Genomic DNA, 15,899 nt, shown 5'->3' with positions numbered 1-15,899 from the left:
TGACCATTTCTAATTATTATTATTCTGACATTTGATTATTCTAACTCTTTACTTTATATTTACTCGTTCATTCGGGTGCTCATGTAGCTCAAAGATATTGCTTCGGCCATTAGCGTATCTTACGGTCACATTCTCGTCAGTCTTGGTTATTAGAAAGAGGTAATTGGCTAATACTTTAGACGGCCACTCCTATGCTTGCTCATTCTAAAAGTACTTTTAATTAGCCCCCATAGACATACACACTTGAATAAAGCAACATTATTTCTAGTCAGAGGTCATGACCACTACTATAGATATAAGCCGACCAACATTACTTTCCCTGATAGTATTGTCATGCCATAGTTTCCCCATGTACACTTAGCTAGAGTAATATTACAATAAACAGAGGTTAGGCTCACCCTATTTAGGTTGGTCGAACAACATCCAGTTGACCTAAATGGAAATTCCCTATAAGCCTTTACAATCTTTACCTTACAAAAGTACACTTGAACTAATACCAAGTGTTAGCCGGATCTCTAAATATACTGTTGGTGTGCCCTATGCTCCATCTCAACTGAATTTTAGTCTGTTACTAACCTGACACAGGAAATGCAGTAACAAGGATACAACGTAATCTACTAGAGTCAATAATTTCAGAGTAAATCAGAATAAAATCAAATGTAACAATTTATTATCAGTCAGGTAAATATGCATTATGCCAATTACATAGCCAATTCAGAGATATCAAATCATATCATTACAAAACATCAAATTCTCAGAGATAAATCTAAGAGTAAGATGCATACCTGACTTTAGAAAAATACATAGTATGAAGTGTGTGGACACACTTCATACTATGGGCTCATTCTGGCTGCAGAATCACGCCAACCCTTTTGCTGCAGTCCTTCAAATACAAAACCAAGATAAAACATGTACAAATGATTGAAATTTGCATTAACTCAGGTCCCAGACCTGGGTAGTTTACACCTCAATGGGAACAGAAGGTAAATTGCATGAAAGACCCTGGGAGAGGGCACACCCATTACAGTAAGTAAAATATCTCTAAATCTTCAAATCTTTATTACCTTTTAGTTTACTTCTGTAGAAATTAGACCATTGTACCAGTCGCACTGAGACATTTCAAATGATACCAGACTTGACTGTTAAGAAACAAATGGACAGAAGGGAAGGAAGTTTCCTGCACCACTCTGTAGGGTGTCTCGAAGATGCCCATGTATGTTTGTATTGTCTGTTTCATCATCATCCTTACAGTGGCCAGTTAGAAGGATTCAGCCCTCCAATAGACCTACTGTTTTTCTTGTCCATTATAACAATTACATTCACTCCAATGTAATGCATTTTCCTCAACTCTTTTCTCTGATGAAGGAAATTCACAAAATACACCATGCAAAACTATTTCTTTGCTTGACAGTATAAGAGAAAAGTGGCCAAAGAGCTGAGATAGTCCTCTGTGGGGTTCTACCTCATCCCAACGAGGAACTTTAATTAGATTTGACAGCAATTATCCAAATGCCAGCGCCTCCTCTGCCAGTGCATATCTTCTCTGTAGCCCTTAACACCCCCCCTGTCCCTGATGTGAGGCCCAAGTAATGGGGGTACTACTGTGACTAAGGTCAATTACTGGCTAATTAGTAGGTGGACTTTGTCACACAGAATCACAAACGTTCATAGAATGCTCTGCAAGGTTAATGATTGCTATGTCTGAGAGCAAAATTTAAGGCAAGGAAAGTCTGGCAAACTCAATATTTAGTATTAGGGTCCATTTACATAGAATGTGTTTTGCATTCCACTGTGAAGCCTTTCTATTATTTTTATGTCAACATGCGCAAGACATACATATTAGACCACTGTGTTTTGCAAGTTCACTTGTGTTTTTCCCATTTCACTGCTTATGTGTCGTGTTTTTGCATTTGACTGTGCTACTGTTCTATTGTTTTTCTATGTGAACATGCACTAGATGGACGAGTCTAACCAGAGTTTGCAGAGTTTAGCTCCAACCAGCTTCAACACACTTGCCTAGAAGTTTCTAGTGTTCTACTTTCTAGTCTGACGGCCTTTTTGGAAGCTTATAAGCTTCCAAAACAAAATTTGTCTCTCCCGATGAACGTCTTAATAAATACATCGTTTTTATTACTGTACATTACCCTAACACTGAACAAGACAATAAACAACCTCCTGTAAGCACATATGAACCACTAATTGGACAGAGCTGCATTAGTTTACTGGAAAATAAAACCACGATAAAAAATCACCCAAAAGGAAGCATGTACAAAATATAGGCATGTCCCAGACCTGGGTAGTTTACACCTCAATGGGAACAGAAGGTAAATTGCATGAAAGACCCTGGGAGAGGGCACACCCATTACAGTAAGTAAAATATCTCTAAATCTTCAAATCTTTATTACCTTTTAGTTTACTTCTGTAGAAATTAGACCATTGTACCAGTCGCACTGAGACATTTCAAATGATACCAGACTTGACTGTTAAGAAACAAATGGACAGAAGGGAAGGAAGTTTCCTGCACCACTCTGTAGGGTGTCTCGAAGATGCCCATGTATGTTTGTATTGTCTGTTTCATCATCATCCTTACAGTGGCCAGTTAGAAGGATTCAGCCCTCCAATAGACCTACTGTTTTTCTTGTCCATTATAACAATTACATTCACTCCAATGTAATGCATTTTCCTCAACTCTTTTCTCTGATGAAGGAAATTCACAAAATACACCATGCAAAACTATTTCTTTGCTTGACAGTATAAGAGAAAAGTGGCCAAAGAGCTGAGATAGTCCTCTGTGGGGTTCTACCTCATCCCAACGAGGAACTTTAATTAGATTTGACAGCAATTATCCAAATGCCAGCGCCTCCTCTGCCAGTGCATATCTTCTCTGTAGCCCTTAACACCCCCCCTGTCCCTGATGTGAGGCCCAAGTAATGGGGGTACTACTGTGACTAAGGTCAATTACTGGCTAATTAGTAGGTGGACTTTGTCACACAGAATCACAAACGTTCATAGAATGCTCTGCAAGGTTAATGATTGCTATGTCTGAGAGCAAAATTTAAGGCAAGGAAAGTCTGGCAAACTCAATATTTAGTATTAGGGTCCATTTACATAGAATGTGTTTTGCATTCCACTGTGAAGCCTTTCTATTATTTTTATGTCAACATGCGCAAGACATACATATTAGACCACTGTGTTTTGCAAGTTCACTTGTGTTTTTCCCATTTCACTGCTTATGTGTCGTGTTTTTGCATTTGACTGTGCTACTGTTCTATTGTTTTTCTATGTGAACATGCACTAGATGGACGAGTCTAACCAGAGTTTGCAGAGTTTAGCTCCAACCAGCTTCAACACACTTGCCTAGAAGTTTCTAGTGTTCTACTTTCTAGTCTGACGGCCTTTTTGGAAGCTTATAAGCTTCCAAAACAAAATTTGTCTCTCCCGATGAACGTCTTAATAAATACATCGTTTTTATTACTGTACATTACCCTAACACTGAACAAGACAATAAACAACCTCCTGTAAGCACATATGAACCACTAATTGGACAGAGCTGCATTAGTTTACTGGAAAATTCAAATTAGGATATACAAGCGGTCTCTAAAAAAACCTCAAGTGTATACTTATTAGCTGTGAAATATTATCTGGTTTCACTGAAATGTTAATTATTTTCATGGCCTGTACCACTACTAGACTGCAAAACTCCAAATGTAAATTTATCATGCATTTGTTTGCATATTTTACTTTATGTTTAATGTGCAATAACAGTGCTGTGGCCAGAGGAGCCGAGCATGTTGGAGAAGACTTCAAAACTCCACATCATTTTACATCCAAATGTAAATTTACCATGTATTTGTTTGTAATATATTTTACATCATGTTTAATGTGCGATAACAGTGCTGTGGCATTTTGGCCAGAGGAGCCGAGCATGTTGGAGAAAAAGACCCCTGTTATTCAAAATAGCTCTGTCTCTGTCACATTTCTCAGTCTGACAGTATACAATTACAGTGATTATTCTGCGATAAAGGCTGGGATTTCGTCTGAGATTTCTACACACTGCACAATTATTGCACTGCATCCTGAAGAAAAATCACTCTGCTCACACTGGGCCTCATTTATCAATCTAACGTAGAAATCAACTTACGACAGAGTTCACGTGTGATACATGAAACATTGATATGCCGCCGATCTCATCGTACGAATGATCGTATGTTGATAAATGTGGCGGCAGAAAACAATCGTACATTAATATATGTAATTTATATGTATATTAAAATACTGGTAAATATAAACAGCCTATTTAGTTCCCCTCACTCTACAACAAATATTTTAAATTTAACGGTATTCAGAACAGAACAAGAATGAAAAATAAGTAGTTATAAAATTATATTTTAAACTGTAAAATAAAACCCAAATTAGGCTATAGTGGCATTCATTATAAACATCATACAAATGTCAAGCAAAACTGAAACGCATTGGGCTCACGAGCCTGCCTCATACCCGAGCAGCAACCTCCCGCTCTCTCTAGTGAAACCAACACGGAAGTGACTTAAACTGTAATTCGTCAACTGGCCGCTAGAGGCTGGCTGCAAAAGAGAGTCAATCCCATAGACTCCCCATGTTAAAATGCTTAACTTTACATCAGAAAAAAACATGTTTACAGCCTTGTTCAAAGAATGATTTTGGTCTATATAGCTAATTTTGCCCTTCATGACAACTGTGAGGGGGGTGGATTTTTTTTATAACTCCTCCGTTTAAATTATATTAAGCCTTAAAGTTCTGCACAATTAAGGGCGTGGCCACTTGAGTGACAGGTGGATTGCCGCTGCTGTCACCACGGTCGAGCTAGGTGGGCGTGGCTTCAGCAACCTGCTCCCGCCTCTTTGCCCATTTTCGATCAACCGGGAGTGACGTGCTGCCAAGATGGCTCCGCCCACTTTTGAGCTTCAAAAACTGTCTTCGGAACCCTACGGGTGACGTCACGGACACTACGTCCATGTTTTTATACAATCTATGCTCATACCACAAGAATCCAAATGTATCCATTTTTATCATATTTGTAACATTTGTTTTCATAACTATTATTCATTTTGTAGCCTAAACATGGCTTTATACTTCAATCATGTTCTAATATCCGTGTAAAATCCTTCACATGTGCAAAAATGTTTCTTTGGGCGCTGCACGCTGATTTTACAGCGGACCTTTTAAAATAAACAGTGCTACTTTCATGTTTGGTTGACTGCATTTTAGTTTGATGATGAATGGCTGAAATGGCAGGCAACGCTAGAACTAATGTTGTCTGTGTGTATGTGAGGCGCCTGTGCGATCAGATGGATTCAATCAAATAAAGATATAAAGAAAAGAAATTAAATGCATTAAGAGTGTCACAAAAACGAGCGTAGCCTATACTTGTTGCAGTGTTGTTGTTTCTTTTGTTAGTCTTTTAATTATATTATAGCATAATATATATTTTGTGTGATCCTATTGATTTTATTCCTTTTATAGACTTAATTTCTGTTTTTCTCCTTTCACAGAAGCGCTGCAGGTGCATGATGCGACGATTGAATCCTCACGGTCTTACGCTGCTATTCGCGCATATAAAGCTAAAGCCCTGTACAAAACAACAACAAAAAAGACATTCTAATCTTACTGGTTAACGACCGACTAATGACTAGCTTCGTTTGACGGCCAGGAATATAAAAATGAACAAAATGCTGTCAATCTACAATTCTCCTCCGTATTTACTATGCTGTGCGCAAGTTCAAGTAGTCTAACTCAAAAACTTGCGTACACGAGCTGAGAGCAGACGTGAGATTTGATCGTAGCCACCGCTCACGTCCATATTGATAAATTCCACGTTTTGCGTTGAAACGACCGTACGCCCAATTTTCTGTCGTACGTTCGTTTCGTAAATGAAGCCCACTGTACTTAAAATATTAAAAGGCCTATAATAAAAATATAAGCTCAACTTTTTCCTAGGAGATCGTAGTTTCTAAAATATAAAAAACGGAGCTGTAATGACTAGGATAAAATTAAGTAAAAACATAAAAGTAATATTAAAATGAACTCTAATACATGTGTTTATCCCTATATTGCGATTTGCAAAAGCTATGAAGTTTTTGGTCGATGGATCCTTGTGTGATTTGCTTACAATGTGCTCTTGTGCATTTATTACTGTAAAAGGGTTACATAAAAATGTAGATATTGCTTTAAAACATCGTATTGACCCTGCTTAACTGACCCCAAATTGATGCAGTTTCTCATTCTCTTGTAATCCAACCAGCCCAGCCAGACACACACACACACACAGGCACGCACCCAATTGCATTAGTGAGGCCTCTGTGACCTTGTCACATACATGCATACTGTACATAGAAGTAATTGCTTTCTGAGAGGAAGACAGACATATATTTCCATCTGTATCTCTCCTTCCTGATTATCATGGGGTGATGATCCTGGAAAGATGCCAGGGCGTATTTTGAATTTGGCAGATTGAACAATGCTACTCTGACCCACCAGACCTCAGCTTGTCACAACAAAGGCCATTTGGAACAAGTGAGCTGCCATCCTCATATCTGTGTGTCATAGTCTGGAGAATTGTGATGTAGACATAAACAGAGAGTGAAAATAAAGTACAAATCTGAACAAAGGAAGACGGGTAGTAGATGCCATCATTTTTGATAAAAAAGCAGACTAAATTAGTGAGAAATGGTCTATTTAGGGTGTCTGGCTGAATTAACTTTCTGTTTTGACAACAAGGTTGCAGATGAGGGTGAACGAAAGGACAATTGCATAATGCCATTCAGATCTTCTTGCATGTTCATAACTATAACAAACCTTTGTATCTCCTTCAGTCACTGAAATCTATAATAATGTTTAAATATTAAACGTGGTACATACTCTTAAAGTGATATATACATAAAATAAAATGCTAACTGTTTTTGTCTGTACATTGATCCAAAACAACACTGAAAATATCTTCTTTTGTCTTACATAGAAGACAAAAATTCATGCAGGTTTGGGTAAGCAGGGATAGTTTGTATTGCTCACTCACTAAATATAATATCAGTAATGATTTAAAGGGGTCATATGATGCGATTTAAATTTTTCCTTTCTCTTTGGAGTGTTACAAGCTCTTGGTGCATAAAGAAGATCTGTAAAGTTGCAAAGACTAAAGTCTCAAATCCAAAGAGATATTCTTTATAAAAGTTAAGAGTCAACCACGCCTACCTAAAACGGCTCGTTCTAACACGCCCCCACATGTCTACGTCACAATGTGGGAAGATTTGCATAACGCCGCCCAAATGTTCACGCAAAGAAAGAAGGCATAACTTTTATTCTCGCTGTAGTATTGTTGTTGCCGCCGCCGCCATGTCGTGAAGTCGCTGTGTGTTTCGTTGTGAAAACGAAACTACTTTGTTTGGCCTTCCAAAAGAGGATGATATCCGCTTCGTCATGCCTAGAGCTGATCCATGCTGGTCGCTGAGGGAATACATCAACTTCGCACTGTGGATCGCCGGATCGGCTTTCCCCGTGGATGAAGCAGAGTCCAGCCCGGGGTCGTCACATGTGGTTGCCGCAAGCCCGCTGGACGCTCCTTCGTCGAATCCGCCGACCACGCCGTTCTCAAGCCCACCGGCCATCGCTTACTCAGCATGCCGGCCGCCGTTCACTCTAGCCCGTGTGTTTCGTTGTGAAAGCGAAACTACTTTGTTTTGTCTTCCAAAAGAGGACACGACTAGAAATCAGTGGTTAAGTTGTATTTACAACACTGTTCCAGAACACTTCAACCCAAATATTTATTTGTGTCCAGCGCATTTTATGGAGGACTGTTTCCTGATCCTGGTAGAGTAGACTACAATGCCGGCAGTTCTGACTCACAGACTGTAAGTACGCTTTTTATCCACCTTTTTCTTAAATAACGAGGAGAATAACAACGTGCAGTAAACGGTAAAACTGTTTGCACTACAAACCAGTGTGTTCATAATTAAGATAATACATTAAAATAATATGATAAGACACACCAACTTTCAATATCAAGCAGCAAAACGAACTGTTTTGCTCAGCTAAAAATAGCTGGACGGAGTGGACGCAGATGAGACCGGAAGCCATACCCATATAATTTACAAATGGCCGCGCCCATTTTTACGACAAGAAAAAGGTGGATATTTAAAGAATTTGCCACTGACGATTCAAATGCGAGTTTTGAGCAGTGTAGAGTAGCACTTGTTGTTTGTCATTTCTCCGATCACAAATGCAGACATGGTTTTATGTTTACGCGGCGCGGTGCTAGGCAACTCGTAAAAAGACAGTATAAGTCATTATAATCTGTAATTATGTCCCCACTGGATGCAACAAATGCCTCGTTTATATTGGGTTTTAATGTTTTTGTCTCATCGCTCCAGCCGGGACACGGCATCACAGTATGGTAAGGGGTGTAACATTTCTGTCACACGCTTGAGGTATTCGGCCAATCACAACGCACTGGATAGCTGGCCAATCACAGCACACCTCGCTTTTCAGACCGATGAGCTTTGTAAAAATCGGCACGTTTCAGAAAGGAGAAACAATAATGTACAGTATGTGGAAAATAATGTGTTTTTTAACCTTAAAAACATAAACACATTTCATTACACCAAATACACAAAATAATGTTCTTTTTAGCAACATCATATGACCCCTTTAATGCATAATTCACTATGGTCATATCAGGTTTAGTATGTGCATGCAATTCGACCTGCTTCTAAAATAACAGATAATTTCAGGAACAATCAGTACAGATATTTTTCAAACATCTTTATGAGTGAGTTAAGGAAAAGGGACTTGTAATTTATTTTTATTTCTTTATTTTATTTTTTGGTTGAGGGTCATACTTTAAACTAAATCATTACTTTTAAAAGTTAGTTCAACTGTACTTCAAAATGTGTATATGTTGATATTGGTAGCAATATTACAAATGAAATAGGTTTCTATGTTCACTGATTTCAGGTGTCTAATCTCTTTCCTGCTGACATGCATCCTGCTCACCTCTAAAATGCACACTTGCATTCTTTCTTCTCTTTCTCAGTTTCTCAGATTTTGTAATGATTTCTGGCCAGAGGATTCATCCAGGTCAGGATATATTCTTGCCTGTATAATCCCACACTCAGAAATAAAAATTAAAACAAAGTGACAATGTGCTTAACAAAGAAGAAAAATCACTTAAATAGCTCAAAGTTTCCATTTTTGCTGATATGTTACAAAATAATAAATTAAAAATGCCTTATTCACTACTTAGAATATTAATGAAATTTGCTTATTTTACACAGATATGAAAGGGGCCAAATGGCTAGTTTGTGTAAAGGACTGGGATATGCAAGATATTAATATTTATTTCTATTCCATTAACATTTACACATTTTGTCATTATTGGTTCTACATTATCTCATTATCATTATGACTTGATGGACAAGCCAGAAGGCATTCATTCCCACTGTGCTCTATGTTTGTATTCAGATTAATCTGATGGAATATCTGACAGGCTCTATATTGCTTGCATTGGTCTCCATGACAATGCAGCTGCTTAGAGACTTAATTGAGGAGATGGGGCAGAGTGGCACAAGGACCCCATGTAGAGATTTTCATTGACTGGAGCTGCTCCAGAAGCACACAGGCAAACATGCTTCTCTATGTAAGAGAATAAACAAGAGCAAGGCCACGAATGAATGGCAGGCTTTTTAGGATTTTTTTACTTTGAACTTTATTCTTTTATCCTTGTATAGGGCCAAACCTGCCAACCTGTTACAGGACCAGAAATAGGGTTTGTTGAGCTCTTGGTTGATTTTTTTTTTCTAATTGTGGCTGTTTTATAAAGACAGAAAAATAAAGAAAATGCCTGAAGCAACCAGTTCCACTTCTCTTACTAATTAGTATGCATCTCTATATAATGTCCATCATGCTATAAGAAATACCTCTTTGCTTTCTCTTCTTTATTCTTGTACTTTAACGTTTCTCATCAGTCCTATATAAACCTCTCTTAGCAAAATCATGTTTCCACCATTTTCTGTTTTTTTTCCCTTCACTCTCCACAACCCAGCTTTAAGGTGGAATCTGTTTCCATGACAACACCAATAGTCTCAAAGAACTAAGGAGATTATTATTTTTGCATGCTTAAACATAAGCAGTCTCTGTCCGCTACAACATATGGATTTCCACCTAAGCTACCTCTGTCTACACATAGATGATATCATATCATATATGATACTTGATTTATCTCTCTCTGGAACACACATAAATACATTTAAAAAAAATTAATGTTTTATGTTTCTCTATTAACCTGCAGAATTCAACTTGGCTGTATATCAATCAATATACAAGCCATTGTTTTCTGACTAGAACACTCTTCCTGAGAGGATACAAAGTGACAGTGAAGGGGGGGACAAGACAGACAATGGGAGACTGACATCAAAGCTACTTAAAAAAAGTCTTATTCATTTTGAACACAAAACAATCAATCCTATTTTCAATATCCTCGTATGTCTATTATAGAACATAATACATGGCGGCTGGTCAATAGGGGGCACTGGGGCGCCGCCCACCCTTCCAGTTAACCCCCTTTAAAGGGGTCATATGATGCGATTTAAAATATTCCTGAAAGAAGGCGTAACTTTTATTCTCGCTGTAGTATTGTTGTTGCCGCTGCCACCATGTCGTGAAGGCGCTGTGTTTTGTTGTGAAAGTTACTTTGTTTGACCTTCCAAAAGAGAACGATATCCGCTTCGTCATGCCTAATCGAGCCGTTTGTGCCAGGATGGGGAGAAAGGTATTTTAATAATGTAAATTATGTGAAAAATAATGCGTTTTTCGAACCACCAAGCATGAGAGCATGTTCTAGTACACCCCCAAAACAAAATCAAGACTCCAAACAAAGTAGTTTCGCTTTCACAACGAAACACACAGTGTCACACACGGCGGCCTAGAGTGAGCAGAGGCCGGGGGCTAGAGTGAGCGGCGGCCGGCTTGAGTGAGCGGCAGCGGGGGGGCTTGCGGCAACCACATGTGACGACCCCGGGCTGGATTCCGCTTCATCCACGGTGAAAGCCGATCCACAGTGCGAAGTTGATGTAGTTCCTCAGCGACCAGCATGGATCAGCTCTAGGCATGACGAAGCGGATATCATCCTCTTTTGGAAGGCCAAACAAAGTAGTTTCGTTTTCACAACGAAACACACAGCGCCTTCACGACATGGTGGTGGCGGCAACAACAATACTACAGCGAGAATAAAAGTTACTCCTTCTTTCTTTGCGTGAACATTTGGGCGGCGTTATGCAAATCTTCCCACATCGTGACGTAAACATGTGGGGGCGTGTTAGAACGAGCTGTTTTAGGTAGGCGTGGTTGACTCTTAACTTTTATAAAGAATATCTCTTTGGATTTGACACTTTAGTCTTTGCAACTTTACAGATCTTTTTTATGCACCAAGGGCTTGTAGCACTCCAAAGAGAAAGGAAAAATTGAAATCGCATCATATGACCCCTTTAAAACATCTGTCTGAAAAGTGCAAGCGGCATGAAAGTAGGCGAAGCCATCTTGACAACGCTATGCGGCTCCAGTTTTTTGGGAAGCTTGGCATTACTGAACAGCTAGATGAAGGCTACAGGATTGGCATTAGAAGGCACAATGAAGAGGTCACAAAAAATATACACATCCTGTCTAGAATGATAGACTGTGTGAAATTTTGTGACACATTTGAGCTGGCTTTGCGTGGCCATGACGAGAGCGAGACGTCAGCCAATCCCGGGATATTCCGTGGCCTGGTCGATTTTGTTGCTTCTCTTGATGGAGTTTTGAAAGAGCATCTCGAAAATGCCACTGTGTTTAAGGGAACTTCGAAAACCGTGCAGAACGAGCTGTTGGACTGTATGTTGTCTGTTGTGAGGGAGCACATAATCCAAGAAGCACAGAGCAGCGACTTTCTCTCAATCCAAGCCGACGAGACCACCGATATTGCCACATAGTGTCAACTTGTGCTTGTGCTGCTGTACATTGACACCAAAAGCAACGTACAGGAGAGGTTTTTTTAGTTTATTCCTCTGCGTTCAACTACAGCTGATTCCATCACTACAGCACTAAAAGAGCGTCTTACTGTCATCCAGAGGATCAGAAGTATAAACTCCTCTCCCAAGCGTATGATGAAGCCAGCATGAAGAGGGGTGCCACTGCAGGTGTTCAAAGGAAGATGCAAGATGTGTACCCAAATGCCCATTACATCCACTGCTATGCACATCAACTCAATCTGATAATGCAACAGGCCACTTCTCACATACCCAAAGTGAGAATTTTTTTTCCTGACCTTGGAGGATTTGCCAGCTTTTTCTCAAGATCACCCAAGCGCACAGATGCCATTGATAAAGTAGTTGCCCATAGACTACCAACATCAAGCAGAATCCGATGGAACTTCCACAGCCGTGCCATCAATCCAGTGTTTGAGTACAGAGGGGACTTCGTCCGCTGTTTTCAAACTATACGAGACTCAGGTGACTTTGACCCTCTTACCGTCAGAGAGGCAGGAGCCTTTGCCATGCTGCTGGAGGATCAGGATATTACGTTTTTTCTGCAACTTTTCCACAACATTATGCCATAGATTCAGTCCACATCAGGGGGAGCATCCAGCAGTTCCAGCAGGACATACAGAAGATCAGGTAGCAGCTGTATTCCTTGTTTTGCATTTGTTTTTATTATTATTATTATTATTATTATTGATACTTTTTCTTATTCCTTTACAGAAATTTTCTCCATTCCCTGGTTGACCAAAGCAGTGAAGGTGGTTCTCAACCGAAGAGGCGGCGGTCACTCTGTCCAGAGGTCCATGAACGGATCGCAGCAGAAGTGAGTTTTTATTGCAGTCAAAATAAACCAATACCAACAAGTTAAACTGCATTGTTTATTTACCTTCAATGGGTACTTGTAAATGTCTTCTAATGTCTTTGATTTTATAAAAATGTTGCTTAAGTATTGTAGCAAAGAGTAGATCCTTAAGATAAAGAAATATTTAAATGAATATAAATAATAAGAAATGTACCCGTTGGTTTTGATAACTTTACTATGAGAGGATTACTATTCCATGTTTGTGGGATCAACGTGAGGAGCAATAATATTGTAGTCACCAAAGACATTTACAGTTACCCACAGAAGGTAAATTAAACAATGCAGTTTAATTTGTTGCAAATTAATTTGTTTAAATTGCACAATGGCTTGTGTAGATGATACAGTTATACAATGACCATGTCTCTTTTCAAATAAGTCTTTAAGTGTCTCATTATAGAAGCATTATATAAAAAAGTTAATAATAAAAAGTATTTTGGAGATCAGTTTTGTTTATTATAAGTTGATTATATTGGGCTTTATGAAACCATAATAAATGTATATGCATTTTTTATATACTGCAAGACTTTTAATCTTTTTAACCGTATACATGGTCTTTAAACTGATCTAAAAGTATTTGTTATTCTTTGGTTCTGTCTTGTGGACAACATTAGTATTACGGCCTTCACCTCTGCGTTTGATTAAAATAAATGGCTGGTGTTTTAAAAATTGCTGTTAGCGCCCTGAGCATCAGAAGTTCATGAAGCTTGATATGTTTACTAAGAATGAACATGTTTATGAAGTTTTGAGAAATTATGGATTCAAACACTAAAACTGGTCTCCCTTTATAACTTAAATTGGTCATTTTAAGTGTAGCAGTTGAAATTGACATTTTGTCATCACTACATAATTTTTGTTTTTATCCTTTACTGCATAGGTCTGTGACACACATTGGAAAGGTTCTCCTTCACAGATGTAGGGTCAGATGACCCAGTGAATATGAAATTTCCCTCCCCTGATCAATTCTCAATTGGAAACTGTAACAATGAACCAGGTAAAATAGAAATTCATTTGGATGATCTCCTTGTCCAAGGGATCCAGGAAGACTGGAGCCGCAAGGTTAAAAACAAAAGAAGAAAGAACAACGCAGAGGGAAACAGGACAGAGCATTAGCTGCTGGAACATCAGGAGATCATTTTTAGAATAAGGAAAATAATTAAACTGATTAGAAAGTTCTGAATAAGAAAATTGAGAATGCTAAAAGAAATGATTGATTTGACCAATTTTAATTTGGAGTTACAATCTTTAGCAAATGATCTTGAAACTTTGAGATTACAGACTTCTGCTCTAACATCTGAAACGTTTTAGAAGCAGTTTCAACATGTACATCCTGTTAGAGCTGCAAACAGGTGTTCCTCAATAGCTTAAGCTGCCACATATGTGTATCTTGTGTATGCTGTACAACGGTTCTGCAAGCAGATGGAACTTCTTACTAAAGGCCCGTTCACACCAAGCACAATAACGATAAAGATATAGTTCTAAAAATCGTTCTCAATATTAAAGAATAGCATAGTTCACACCACAACGATAATGATACAGAGGAACGATATCGTTGCGATCACTTTCAAAACGATTTTTTTCCAGCCGATGAACGATAAAACACTGACAGCCAATCAGAATCAATCCTGCTGTAACGAGCACAAGAATTTAAAGCGGCAGACGCATGCGCTTAGAATAAACAGACGATATTGTTCGCTGGTGTGGACCGTGGACGCTAATATCGTTATCTTTATAGTTATCGTTCTTGGTGTGAAGGGGGCTTAACTGTTATGCTATGTTTTATTTTATCTTAAAAAGTGTAACCATGTAGTTGAGAAATTGCTATTTGCCTGGCCTACGCCTTTAAGATGTTGTAATTGTTTAGATTAAAGTTAAGATAGATTAGCTTGCTTTTCTGAAAAGATGCTGCAATTATTCTAGTTGAATTTATTATTCTGTGAGTTGGTAACTGTGTCAAAAGTCACACATCCGGGCCTGGGTAACCATATCAACCTATGTCTCTGCTTACACAGAGTAGTATGTGTGTGTGTGTGTTCACTAAATATGGAAGCACGGAAAGAGGAGAGGAGAGATATTGTATGTAATAGGGGTGTAAGAAAATATCGATACACGTGAGTATCGCGATATTTTGTTTGGCGATACTGTATCGATTCTCAAAAACGGAATATCGATATTTAAAAAAAAATTAATAAAAAAAATCATACAAGATTCATGGCAGTTATTTCGTTTTGAGTTTATATACTGACCGCTAGATGGCAGACTTAATCTCTGAACTTAAACAGTGACAGGAAATACTAGCATTAGGGCACGCCACGCGTATTTATATTCCACGCGGAATATAAATACTAACTGAAAAACCTGTGAAATCCAAGTGGAAAGGTTCTGAGAATGTTAACGTCTAGGTTACTTGTGTAACCCTCGTTCCCTGAAGGAGGGAACAGAGACGTTACGTCAGTGACTGACGAATTGGGATCTCGCCTGAGAGCCCAATCACCTTCGAGTGTTAACTAAACAAGCCAATGACAGTTGGCGTGCGTGTTTCGCCACGCGCCCCCCGCCCCGCAGCGCGGGTATAAAAGGAGAGCGCGTGCAAACGCACATCAGTTTTTCGCTGAGGAGCCGAGACTACGTGCCCCGGCCATACAGCGGTGGTACAGCAACTGTGGCGACGGAACGTAACGTCTCTGTTCCCTCCTTCAGGGAACGAGGGTTACACAAGTAACCTAGATGTTTCCATTCAGTCAGTCACGTTCTACGTTACGTCAGTGACTGACGAATTGGGATCCGTATGGAAAACGCCACTATTGCTGACCCCCTCCAGTGCCCTGCGGAAGCCGGCAAGTCCCCCCACACCAGCTGGGGCGGAAGATAGGACAGCGGCTAGGCAGAGGTGTCCGCCACTGCTGTTCCATACAGTGGTACATTGGATAACACTGGGAAAGCGTACCCAGCTGGGACGCTACGGAAGCCACATCCCACACATAGGAGGTATCATGTGG

At 39.3% G+C, this 15,899-nt stretch overlaps 1 pseudogene; it reads left to right on the top strand.

Annotated features, from left to right (window-relative positions):
- Positions 1-12,178: 12,178 nt before the first annotated feature.
- Positions 12,179-15,899, top strand: part of LOC107556982 (uncharacterized) — a 9,355-nt pseudogene continuing 5,634 nt past the window's right edge.

This window comes from Sinocyclocheilus grahami, unplaced genomic scaffold, assembly GCF_001515645.1.
Source record: "Sinocyclocheilus grahami isolate Dianchi unplaced genomic scaffold, SAMN03320097.WGS_v1.1 scaffold586.1, whole genome shotgun sequence".
In the NCBI taxonomy this organism is placed as follows: Eukaryota; Metazoa; Chordata; class Actinopteri; order Cypriniformes; family Cyprinidae; genus Sinocyclocheilus; species Sinocyclocheilus grahami.
Note: the sequence above shows the minus strand (reverse complement) of the source record. Positions and strands in the feature narration are given on the sequence as shown.